This window comes from Pelophylax lessonae (assembly GCF_965119305.1).
Source record: "Pelophylax lessonae genome assembly, chromosome: 3".
Lineage (NCBI taxonomy): Eukaryota > Metazoa > Chordata > Amphibia > Anura > Ranidae > Pelophylax > Pelophylax lessonae.
In genome coordinates this window covers 507,201,582-507,214,799 of record NC_138770.1, presented here as the reverse complement: position 1 = coordinate 507,214,799, position 13,218 = coordinate 507,201,582, and the positions used below count along the sequence as shown (strand labels likewise).

General features: G+C 40.9%; 1 protein-coding gene across 1 annotated transcript in view; it reads left to right on the top strand.

Moving 5' to 3' along the window:
• The window catches only part of TTC27 (tetratricopeptide repeat domain 27), a 747,788-nt gene that overhangs the window by 97,078 nt on the left and 637,492 nt on the right, over positions 1 to 13,218 (top strand). The gene's annotated exons all lie outside the window — the stretch shown is intronic.

Here is a 13,218-nt window from a genome sequence, read left to right as displayed (position 1 = left end):
CGCTGTCCCAGAAGGTGGCCTTTTTAGTGGCTATCACCTCTGTGTGCAGGGCGTCGGAACTGGCAGCGTCGTTCACCTTACTTGGTGATTCACAGAGATAAGGTGGTTCTTCGCCCCTATCCTTTGTTCTTTCCAAAGGTTGTCTCCGATTATCATTTGAATGAAAATATTGTGTTGCCTTCCCTGTGCCCCAGGCCTAAACATCTGAAGGAAATTGCCTTGCATGTCTTGGATGCGGTCCGGGCAATTAGTGTGTATCTGGCAGCCACAGAGTCTTTCAGGAAGTCACACTCTTTGTGCTCAAGGATGGACCTCGAAAAGGGTTGTCCACTTCCTCTGCGCCCATTTCCAGATGGATCAGACAGACGGAGCTTCAGGCTTTTTCCATCAGGGGTCAGGTTCTTCCTTTCCCTGTCAAGGCGCGCTCTACCAGGGTGCTTAGTGCCTCCTGGACTTTCCGTCATCAGGCGTCAGTGACACAGGTTTGCAAAGTGGCCACCTGGTCGTCGTTGCACACTTTTACAACGTTTTATAAAGTGGATGTGTTGGCATCTGCGGATGCTTCTTTTGGCTGCAAGGTTGTGCAGGCTGCTGTTTAAGAGGACCTGATCCTCTTTGAGGGTGTGTTGTTTTATTTTTCAGATGGGCTCCAGTTGTTTGGTTGAGCTCCTGTTGCCTGGTTGGCTACTGTTTAGCCTTGGGAATTTTTTTGTTGTTCCCTCCCCTCATGTTTAGCACTGCTTTGGGACGTCCCAATGGTTATTAATATCAGGAGCTGTGTCCGTCAATGAACGAAAGAGATAATGGGATTTTTGACTTACCGTAAAAATCCAATTCTCTGATGTTCATTGGTGGACACAGCACCCACCCTTCTGGAGTTATGATGCTCCTGGCACTGTAACAAAACTGAGTGGCTATAGCCCCGGGGACTGCCCATGGGTGTAACCAGAATCATTTTCTGCCTAGTGTCCTACTCCTGTAGGGGGCAGTATAAACTAATGGTTATGAATATCAGGAGCTGTGTCCGTCAATGAACATCAGAGAAATGGAATTTAAGATAAGTCAAACATCCGATTTTTTCTGTACTTTGAGGGGACAAAACTTGGGTTTTATTTTTGCACTGACATTCTTTAAGGAAGGAACTGTGCAGATTAGCTGTTTGCGAAAAGTATAGATAAAAACGCTTTTGTTTAATCAGGTCTGAAGTTCTTTTTGGATAGGAAGACTGACGTCCTGTGGTTTTTAAAATTGAAAAGAATAACCAGCTGTGAGTTAGATAGAAGCACTTTCATATTTGCAAGCTTCTGGCTGTAAAACGTTTGATTTTTGTCTTTTATTTTTTTACTTACCTTGCTTGTTTCCATACCTAACCTCACATACCTAAATATTTGACTTTTGGATAGAGTGGTGAAGCACTAGATTCCCAGTTATTATTGCTGTCTTTGCCCTTCTTTGAGTATATATATCCCTAATTTCTGTCCTAAACTTACTGTAACACACAGGGTATCAATGGGATTTGCACATGATGGAAATTCTTTCCAGTGTGAACTAAAGTAAAAATGTGAACCCCACTCAGCAATGTTTTTAGACTGTGAAGCCTAGAGCAAAATTGCTAGTCAAAAACAGTAAACAGAGGGAGCTGCCTCCTATTAGTGGTCCCCAATGCAATTTTTTTTTTTTTTTTACCAAAATGAGCTCCAAATACTTGGTTTAAATAAAGCTCAGCTGAGATTGAGCACAAACCTAGAATGCACTTATTTTCAAAATCTTATGGTTTTCTGATTTTGTTAGTGGATTTAGACAGTTTTAAAGTACTGTATGTGTAAACTATGCTTCTCGTTTATTGTCTTTGACAAGCTAGCTCTCTTTCACTTTGAGGCAGTTTGAGCACAGTTTAGCATGTAAGGAGTCCCTAATCACATGTGAGAGGCTCCATTGTTGCTGATAGAAATTAAGGAAACAGACTCCTTTCTAGGGGTGCGCCTCTTCACTGGTTTTACGATTCGGTTATGATTATCCTATGATTAGATTCGATTCCACGATGCATTATGATTAATGCCAGTGGTGTTTATCCAAAAATTCAAGCAGTCAGAAGAACTCTATTTTATTTTCATTTGCTCTCAGCGCAATATCCTATTTGGAGAGGGTAATTCTCATAACCATCCCAAAAGTGCGCTACAAGTTATTCACTTTCAGTTCATTACAGAAAACAAAGGGGCATTCTTTATGTCTAGAGGAAAAGCAGAAAGGCTTCTTTGCCGTAAGAGCTGTGAATATGTGGAATAGACTGACTCTCACAAACTAGTGACTATAGTGACTAATGTCACTATATTACCAAAAATCCTTAAATGCCTGGTGTAAACAAAGGCATTTCAATCTCAGATTTCATTCTTTCTCACATTCTGTCCTTCCTACAATCATGACTTGACCAAAATATAAGTACTCTTAAAGGACAGGTTTTTGCCTTGTCCATTTTGTGCCAAAAATCTGTCTCCATTTTACATTTAAAACACTTTTTTCAAGGCTTTTTTACGGATTATTCCACCCTTACAGCAGCCTGTGCTTCCTTGGGGTCTTAATTTGGTTCTGTCTGCCCTGAAGACCACCCTTTGAACCCTCGTCCCTCTGCATTCTGGAAAGTGCCCTGAGCCAACTACACTTAGGAAACACCTAGCCACATGCAAAGCAGAATAATGTAAAAAAAAAATATATATCTTTAACTGCTTCCTGTTCAGATATAATACAGAAACGGCTGGACCTGCAGCAGCAAGCCCAGTGTACAGGGGACATAGTGGATCGCTTTACCAGGTACAAGACCAAGTAAATTGGTCTTGTACCATTTGATTGCTGTGTCCAATCACAACAATCACATGGTAACCATTGAAACGGAAAGTAAACATCAGTTCTCTCTCCTTTCTCCAGTGTCCTGATCACTGTCATACCCCATACCAGGGTCCTGATCACTGCCATACCCATGGGGTGAAAGTGTCCAGACTTGAGGTGGTTAAAAGCCCTACATTTGTTTGTGTGTGTGTGTTTTTTTTTTTTTTCTTTAATTCCTTTTTCATTAATTCATTTTATTTATTAATTTCAAAGACTTGACAATGTACATACCACACCAAGACAACAGACACTTTTGGAAGACTAACAGTCAAAAACAAGAAAGAAACAACACCTGTAACAGCATATTCCTCATCCTAACTAAACAAAGGATACATACAATGCCCGTTAGGTTTATAAATAAAAGGCTAGAATTCACCTCCAAAAGCAATTGTATATGAAAGCATCTCAAGTCAAGAGGGTTAGATAACCCAACTGCTATAAACGTCCAATGCATAGATTAAAACAACAGTTATCAACCTCAACACAACCTCAAGATCACAGCATTTGCAAAATTCAATCAGAGGCAGTAGATACAGATTTAACCCATCTTACCCAAACCTTATCAAATTTGGGGGGTTGCACCCCTACTGGAATAAGGTGACTTTGTAAAAGGGGGTGGCCTTATTGTCCAGAGCTTTCTAAGTAGGAAGAGAGGTTGCAAACGTTTTCTGGTGCAAAATATAGTAACATGAGCAGAGTATGAATGGCTTTAGTGGGAGCTAGGGAATCTACAAGACTTTAGTCAAACCTCAATAGTAGAAACAAGAGTGATAATTGTAACCGATTTAATACAGGCTAACCTCAGTCCAGTATTTTTGGGCACCACCCAGGAACTATGCCAACAGGAGGAGGTTTCATCCTGATAAGTTCTAGCTAGTCTAGCTGGAGTCAAGTATATTCTGTGTATGAATTTATACTGGTTCAGTTGACTCCTGGCTGATACTAATCTGGTAGAGGAGGCCTCCTACATGTCATCCCAGTAGTCATTGTCAAGCCTCGGTGTATCAGTAACCAATGCTGTGTGACATGGCAGTATGAGCTTGTCTGTTTCTGGAAACAATTATTTGTTAATAAGGGGAACTGTAGAAAGTGGAGAGAAGGGCAACCAAAAAGAGGCATGGAGGAGCTGAATTTATTCTCTCTTGAGAAGAGGCCATTAATCAAACATGTATAAATACATAAGGGGTCCATATAGTGAACTTGGTGTTGAGTTATTCACTTTAAGATCAACACAGAGGACAAGTGGGCACTCTTTACGTCTAGAGGAAATTTGATTTTGTCTCCAAATACGGAAAGGTTTCTTCATCGTAAGAGCTGTGAAAATGTGGAATAGTCTTCCTCCAGAGGTGGTTCTGGCTAGCTCACTAGATTGCTTTAAAAAAGGCCTGGATTTTTTCTTGGGTGTACATAGTATAAATGGGTACTAATATTTATAGGTAAAGTTATTTATACTAATATTTATAGGTAAAGTTGATCCAGGGAATATCCGATTGCCTCTCGGGGTATCAGGAAGGAATTTTTTTCCTCTGCTGTAGCAAATTGGATCTTGCTTTGCTGATTTTTTTTTGCCCTCCTCTGGATCAACTGAGGGTATAGGATTGTGTATACGGGATTGTATGGTTGGGTTTTCTTTACTGTTTTTCTATTTTTTTTATTGGTTGAGCCAGATGGACTTGTGTCTTTTTTCAACCTGGCTAACAATGTAAATAGTTGAGAGCTCTTTGGTTGAACAGTTGACTCTCAATAGGAGCTTCAGCTCACTTGACAGGAGAGAGAGCTAGCCAGCCTCAAATTGCGTGTGATCCATATGCCTGATGTGTAAATGTCAAAGCAAATGAGAATTAGACAAGTTGTATAAAGATTTTAACCAATCAAAGGATAAAAAGACTCAGTTTCTGACAACATCCTGAAGTTTCTTAATTCAAAATTTTAGGATAGTCAACAGGAACTGGATAAGTATAGGGATTGAGTAAATTTGGGGTTTTCAACAGCAAAGTATAAGGTGAGATCTGAGGTTCGTCAGTTCCCAACCCATGTGCAACTTCCCAAGCTCTAATACCAGAGCATGTTTGCATATGTGGGTATTTCTATCCTTTATGGAACAAATGGTGTAAGGCCTTATAGGAAACAGCCACTGCCGTCTGTAAGGATAGCGCAGCATCATCAAAGGAAGTTGTTAGCCAATGATGGGCAAAATGCATATTGGCCAACAAGAAGGGAGATGAAGCCAGAAACTGTGTTTGAAATAAATATACTAAGGTATGTGACTCTACCCATTGGAGAGAATTGTCTGTAGATATTAGAAGTGGTAGCAGACGTATGCAAAGGTAAAATTTTGTTACAGTTTACCCTCAGGCCAGAGAAGGTGGCAAATGTATTTAAAATGCATAGTGCAGCTGACATTAAAGTCCCAGAGTCATGACGAAATCGCACAAGCTCATCAGCATAGAGGGATGTTTTTACTTCAAGGCTACCAATGCCCTGAACCATAGAAGACATTCATGAAGCCAGGGCTATGGGCTCCATCATGAGGGTGGACAGCCTTGGGGACAGGGGGCTACCTTGTCTGGTGCCTCTGGATACCAGGAAAAAAACTGAAACCTCAACATTGCCTTGATGGCCACCACAGGACGATTATACAGGATGTCAATCCACTGGAGAAAGACGGTCCCAAAACTCATTCTTCATAAAGCTACTGTCATATAGGTCCAGTCAACCGAATCAGAGGCTTTCTCCAGGTCCAGAAACACCAGTACCACACCAGTGCCCCCCCCAGACCTCAGAACCTAGCTGGGTATCAGTTAAAACTCTCCTAAGGTTAATGCCAGTTGTTTTTTTTTTTTGGGCATGAAGCTGTTTGGTTTGAGGAGATCAAGAGACAGGGGATGGTTGTAAGTCTATTGGCATCTTGGTGAGAATTTTAGAATCCATATTTAACAGGGCTATGGGCATGTAGGGGGCACAATACAGAGGGTCTTTATCTGGTTTTGCGAGCAACACCACAAGCGCTTTTTAAAAGGAGGAGGGAAGTGCTCATTGCTTCAAACAATCCTTGTACAGGTCAGTGTAATAGATGAGGAGACAAGTTTTATGTATAGTGCTTGTTCCATTCAGCCAGCAGTGCCTCTAGCCTAAGGGACTTACAGTTTGGGAAGGAGCCTATTGCAGTTGCCACTTCCTCCCCTTTAAATTGAGCATCTGAAAGGTCCCTAGCATCTTTAGATATAATAGGTATGGGAAGGTGTTTAAGAAGAGCGTAAAGTTGCCTTTCCTCAGATGGGGGTATGGAGTACTATAACTCAGTGTAGTAGGAGACGAATGCCTGGAGAACATCTTCCCTCTTATTCAGTAATCCACCGCCCGGGGAAAAATACAGGGTATAACTGTGAGGTTTAACATCAAGAGGACTACCATTAGCTTACCATTCGTATCCTTTTTTCAAAAAGATGATCAGGCTTCTTTTTTAAAACACAATGTGTGAGGCTCTAATATTGCAGCAAGAGATTTTGCCTAACTAGTTGTAAATCCCCCGGGAAATCAGAAGAGGGTGTTTCAGCATATTTACGAACACACATCTGCTCTCTGTCTTGAAGAGCTTGTACAGTATGGTTGTTACTGACAGATTTGATGGCAGATTTGATGGCAGAGGTGCATGTACCGCTAGTAATAAATTTAGGGTCCGTTCACTCTAGAATGCAGTGCAGGAAAGCCACGTACCTGTGCAGGTTTCTGCAGCGCATTACAATCATGCTTCCCTTGCGATCTGCAGCAGGAGTCAGTGCAAGGTTAACGACATCCCAAATGCAGTGTGTTTGCCAGCACCAGATTGCATGGTACTAAAGTACCATGCGATCTGGTTGCCGTGCATTTGAAAAAGTAGTGCATGCAATAATTTTGGTACAGTGCGATTTCAGCTCATTCATTTCGAACTACACAGAACTGCAAGTGAATTTATTGCAGTTCCTAGGGTGAATGGGCCCTTAAAGAAATCCCACATCACTAGGGCAATAGAGGATCCCTCATTAAGAATCCATACGGTGTCGAAATGACATTCGACTGATGGGTCTGCCACCCAGCCTAGGTGCCTGTTGTTTGGCAATTCCAAGATATATATATACTAATGAGAACCAGCAGTTAAAATGTGTTTCTATAATGACAGTCACATACCTTTCTTTGGGGCCAGAAACACTTGACAGGCTGAGCAGATCAGACTTTTATGCAGTAGCATAGGAACCCCCCTAAGATACGAGGACTAAGTCGACCACTATCTGGATTCAAATCATTCTCAAGGAAAGAACCCTCTTGGATGGGAGATGTGTTTCCTAAAGGAAAACTACATGTGCGTGGTGTGATGTTAAACATTGAGAGACTAGGGACCTCTTAAATTTAGAGTTCAAACCCCTTATACTGCAGGAGATAATCCTAAAATTGTCATATATTGCATTAACATAATAAAGCCTCAGAACTAGTAGAACTTTTATTCAAATAGACGTATATAGACATTTGCATATTTTTAGAACAAAAGTACAAAAGAGAACTTTGCTGTTTCTTACCTCAACAGCCCTTTTGTGGCATGGAAAGATCCCCGACCAGATGGCACAGGTTTGCTGAGCAAGATTACAGATGAGGGATGGATAAAGGAAGGTAAAATTACTCCAGATAGTTGGAGCAACTAGTGAGTCCATCTACTCATGCTCACATCCCATCCATAGTCCCCTACATTTGGGTTTAAACCCTCACAAGCCATATAACTTGAGACTAGATTTGTTATGTTTTTATGTTGCCAAATATTATAATTTAATCCTATGATGGGGTGGATCCACCATGACATTTGTACAAAGTTGTTTTGTGCAGCTAACCTATTTGACTGTAAAGAGAGAGGAGAACATATTGACTAATTTATTGTGCCTTCTCAAATTTTATGTTTATTGCACAGAGTGATCTGTGTTCTAATTGGGGAGGAAAGAGATAGCGGATTTCACATGACCAGCAGACTAGGATCTTTGCTGTTGGTTAAAGTAGTGCCTCAGTAGTTTGGCGATTTCTTAATGTATCAGCTGCATGCAGTTTGTGGGGCAGGGCCCTTTACACAAAAGTAAGTTTATTTTACACATTGTAATAGCTTTAAGCTTGAAGCTGAGATGTAGGTGATAGTTTTGTTTTTCCATGATGGATCTGGTCTTAAGCGGTTCTCTTCACCTAAAAACAATAAAGCCTCGTACACACGATCAGATTATCGAACGATCTGTCGTACATTTTTTGTTGCATGCTAGTCTCATATCAAAAGTGAAGAGGCTACTTTCACACAAAAATTCCCGTACGACAGAATTCAACTTCAGAAGTGATGTCATGTGTTGAATTGTTTTGTATATGTTCTTTCGTTTCTAAACATGCCTAGTCTTGCTCTTACCATTTTTTCAGACTAAAACTGTACTAATTAAACGAAAATCGGACGTTGTGTTGGCGAACGATAAAAATTTTATAGCCTGCACATCTAGTTTTTGTCGTCCGAAAATTCGTAATCGGTTGTCGAAAGCACTATACTAACAATCCGAAAATCGGTAGATCGTTCGTCGGACGAAATTTTCCTTCAGATTTTCGTATTGTGTGTATGGACCTTAATAGTACTTATGTCTGAGACTAATTACACAGATAAGCAGCACGGGAAATGGTGTTTTGGCAACAGCTGGGTTACTCTTCTATCTTCTTTTGTGTTGATTCTCAACTGTATTTTTATAGTCCAGAATGTCATTAGTGTGTACTCGAAGGAAATATTGCTATACAAATTCTGTTAAATAGAAGAAACAACTATAGCAAATTTCAGTGTGATGAGGCTGCATTGTTCTCTTTGTGTGTGATTTTTTTCCCTCTGTAATATTACTGTGTGCTATAAATCCACAAAATTGCTAAAGGCATCAGTCTTATTTTATAGGAAGAGACAAGCTAAGCTAGGTCTTCCCTCAGAAAACCTATTTTTATTTGGCTTTGTTGATGCTGGAGGGTATTGGGCTGGGAAAGAAGAGGAGAGATAGCTTAAGGAGACCTAAGCACACAGAAGTCTTAATACTCTTGGGTTATTTTCAAATTAAAAAAACAGTACTGCTTTCCAGTGATTCCTGTACCATACTGATCCTGACATATAGACACAGCATCTCTTTTTATGATTCTTATTATTATACAAGCTTTATATAGTGATGACAGTTTGCACAGCACTTTACAATATAAAGGCGAAACAGTACATTTACAATGCAATAAAATATGAGAGGGTTAAGAGGGCCCTGCTCACAAGTGCTTACAATCGAATAGGGTGGGGCTAGTGTTACAAAAGGTAATAACTGTGAGGGTGAGCTGATGAAAGAATAAAAAGTTCAGTTGTTAGGTGGATGCGCAAAAGCCTTGCTTGTAGAGATGAGTTTTCAGGGATTGCCTAAAGATGACCCGAGTAGGATATAGCCCAAGAGAATGAAGTAGAGAGTTCAAGAGGATGGGAGAGGTTCTGGAGAAGTCCTGGAGAGGAGCATGGGAGGAGGAGACGAGAGCTAGAGAGCAGGAGGTCTTGGGAGGAGAGGACAGTTGGATGATGTTTTGAATCAAGATTGGTGATTTAGCTCAGGGCATAGTTGTGATGGCTTTGTATATTGGTAGTATTTTGAATTGAATTTGCTAGGCAATCGGATGCCTGTGGCGGCATTGGCAGAGATGGGTGACACTGTGCAGTTGGTAAAGTAGATGAATCTGGCCCCAGCATTCATGGAAGACTGAAGGGGGATAGCCTGTGTAGAGGTAGACCTATGAGAAGGGAGTTGCATTAGTTAAGGCGAGAGATAATAAGGGAGTAAATTAATAGCTGGGTGGTTTTATTCATTAAAAAACTGAGAATTTTAAAACTGTTAGGAAGGTGAAGTCAATCTTTTGGCAGTGATTGCATTTGGGGCTGAAAGGTCAGAGTCTACAATCACACCTAGTATCCTGGTGGTACCCTGGTTCAGTTTTATCAAGATTTCGTTTGAGGAAGTGATGTGATATCCACAGTGATATTTCAGTAAGTAAGTTAGTAATGCAAGAGGAAACCAAAGGAGTGAGATAAGGGGTAGAGAGATAGATTTGGGTGTCATTGGAGTAGAGCTTGTATTGGAAGTCATGGGAGGTTATCAAGGGACCAAGAGAGGAGATGTAGATCGAAAAGAGAAGATATAAAAAAACAGAGACTTTGGGGACCCCTACAGAAAGAGGAAGCGGAGAAGAGGAGACAGAGTTGTAGGTAACACTGAAGGAGCGCTGTGATAGATAGGAGAAGAACTGGAAAGAACAGAACCTTGGATGCCAAGGAAGGGGAGTTTATTGAGGGGGATCAGATGGTCAATAGTATCAAAGGCTGCAGAAAGGTCTAGTAGTAAAGAGTATAGAATAGAGGCCATTGGTTTTAGCAGTTAGTAAATCATTAATGCTTTTTAGTAGGGCAGTTTCTGTGGAGTGCTGTGGGCTAAAATAGGAGCATGGAGATGGGTCTTAAGTTATTCGGGTTAGTGGGGGTCCAGTGAGGGTGAATTTAGAGTGAATGGGAAGGTACAAGTAGAGAGGGAGGGATTGAAGATGTAAGTTAGAGAGCATAAGATAGGAGAACAGGGAACATGATCAATCAGGGGACAATTGGTTAGGTGGGCAAGGTGGGTGAGAAAAGTTTTGAAACCTCTTCTGTAATATTGAATGTGCTGTTAGATAGGGTATGTTAAGTGGGTAAGATATGTGTACAGTGGAGATGTGCTCATGAATTGCATCAGTCTTGTTTTTGAAATGATATGCAATTTCTTGGTAGTGAGTAAGTTAGTGGGTGGATGTGGTGGGGGACAAAGTAGACAATTAAAGTTAGTGAAAAGCTGATCTGGACTGGATGACAAGGTATTAATAAGGGTGCCAAAGTAAGTTTGTTGGACAGCATGGAGGCAAGAATCTTTATTTTATAAGGGCAGATTTGTATAGGGTAAAGTCTTGCAGGGATTTGTTTTAATGGCACAGTCACTCAAAAGTAGAGGTACATCAAATGGAAACTTTGGTGGCAAAACCGAAAATGCAGGATACCCTTGGCCAAAAACCAAAAATTACAGTTTTTATAAAATATATATATTTTTATATATAATTGTTTTATATTCGTTTTTTTAATTATCATAAATTTAAATGAATATGAATTTGTCGTCGGCCATTATTGGCACCTTTAGTGCAAGAAAAACTTAAGAAAAATGTATCCCTTTAAATTATATGTATGTCTTTACACTGGTCTGTTGCGCTTCCGTTGTGGTGTTAAAAATTCCCACTTAAAAAACACACCTCCCCGTTGAAATGCGTTGAAAACGCAGCAATAACGCACCTGTGTTATGTTTTTTGTTGCGGTTTTTGAGTCACATGACGTGGAAAACAAACCACAAGCACTGAAAAAATGCAGGAAAATCCTCATTATCGGCACACTTTCCTCTTATCAGCAAAATGTGATAACACCATTTTCAGCCGATATGTTTTGGCCGCCAAAATTTTGGTGCATCTCTACTCAAAAAGTTGTGATCATAGAAATTGGAAAGGGGTTGTTGGTGAGGTAGCCAGGAGTGCAGTGTTTGAAGAATACAAGATCACAGCTTGGGCCATCTCAGGTACAATGCAGTCACTGTGCTCTAACTTTTCAAATCACTATCATCTCTTTGGACAGGTGTTCCCCAAACTTCTAGACCCGACTTTCTTCTTGGTTTATACTCAGGTGGCAGGTGAATAAACTATCTTTGCAAAGGTTTACACGGGATTATGGAAACTGAGACTTATAACAAAAAAAAAAAAAAAGCAAATATTAAATAGGGGCCTATAGGGACAAGTCTGGGTACCAAAATGCCTATTCCTAAGATCCTGAACAAAAAGCACTGTCCAGTTTTGCTTAGATTTAATTTTTTTTTCAACCAGAAAATGTGCATTATGTTTGAGCCTTTACCTACTGTAAGCATGTGTCTGTGATGTTTGTTACTCACCTGTGAAAGCATTAAAAAGCCCCTTCAAATGTTTACATTTGTCCTGCATGTTTCTGAGTGTGCAGCGTAACCACTTAAGCCCCGGAGGATTTGGCTGCTCAAAGACCAGGGCCTATTTTGCGATTCGGCACTGCGTGAGTTTAACGGACAATTGCGCGGTCGTGCAATGCTGTAGCCAAATGAAATTGACGTCCTTTTTTTCCCCACAAACAGGGATTTCTTTTGGTGGTATTTGATCACCTGTGCGATTTTTATTTTTTGCGCTATAAACAAAAAAAGAGCGTCAATTTTGAAAAAATAACAATATTTTTCACATTTTTTATATGAAATTTCCCAAAAAAAATTTAAAAATCTAAATTTTTTAACATTGTAGGCCAATTTGTTTTCTGCTACATATTTTTGGTAAAAAAAATCGCAAAAAGCGTATTTTGATTGGTTTGCGCAAAAGTTATTGCGTTTAATAACTAAGGGAAATATTTGTCATTTTTATTGGTTTTTTTTTTTAACTAGTAATGCGGCAATCTGTGATTTTTTTTTTTTTTTTTGCGGGACTGCGACATTGCGGCGGACAGTTCGGACTCTTGACTGACATTTTGACACTTTTGGGGGTACCAGTGACATTACTACAATAATCAGTGCTATAAATATGCACTGTTACTGTAAAAATGACACTGGCAGGGAAGGGGTTAACTTTATTGGTGATCAGTGGGTTAAATGTATCCCTAGGGGCGTGATTCTAACTGGGGGGGGGGCATAGCTTGTTATGTAACCACAGAGACATACGATCCTACATAGCAGAACCATGTAGTTTCTGAAGTTACATCAGGGAGAATGACAGGCGGCTTTGTTTACATAAGCCGCCTGCCTTTCTCCCTCTCCAGCGGGAGATCGCGAGTAGCCGGCGGACATCGGTGCCGCCGGTCACTGGCACGGGGATGTCGGAGAACGAGCGGGGGCGGGAGCGCGCCTCCGGCGGTGCGCGCTCGCCCCCTAGAGGCTCCTGGGTGAGCGGCGTAGCCCTATGTCGATTTGCCCAGGAGAGCCAGACTGCCGCAGTAAATAGTCGTTCTTCGGTCGGCAAGTGGTTGTAAAAGTTCAAGGTTTTTTACTTACATACATTCTATGGATGAAGTTAAAAAACTTATGTACAGCAGCACCCCCAGCCCCCCTAATGCTTACCCGAGCCCCATCTTGATCCAGCAGTGTTCATGAGAGCAGCAACTCTCCGAGGTCTCCGCATCCTCATTGCCTGAGACAGCAGTGGGGGCATTGGCACTCACTGCTGTCAATCACAGCCAGTGAGCCAATGAGGAGAGAGCAGGTGTGG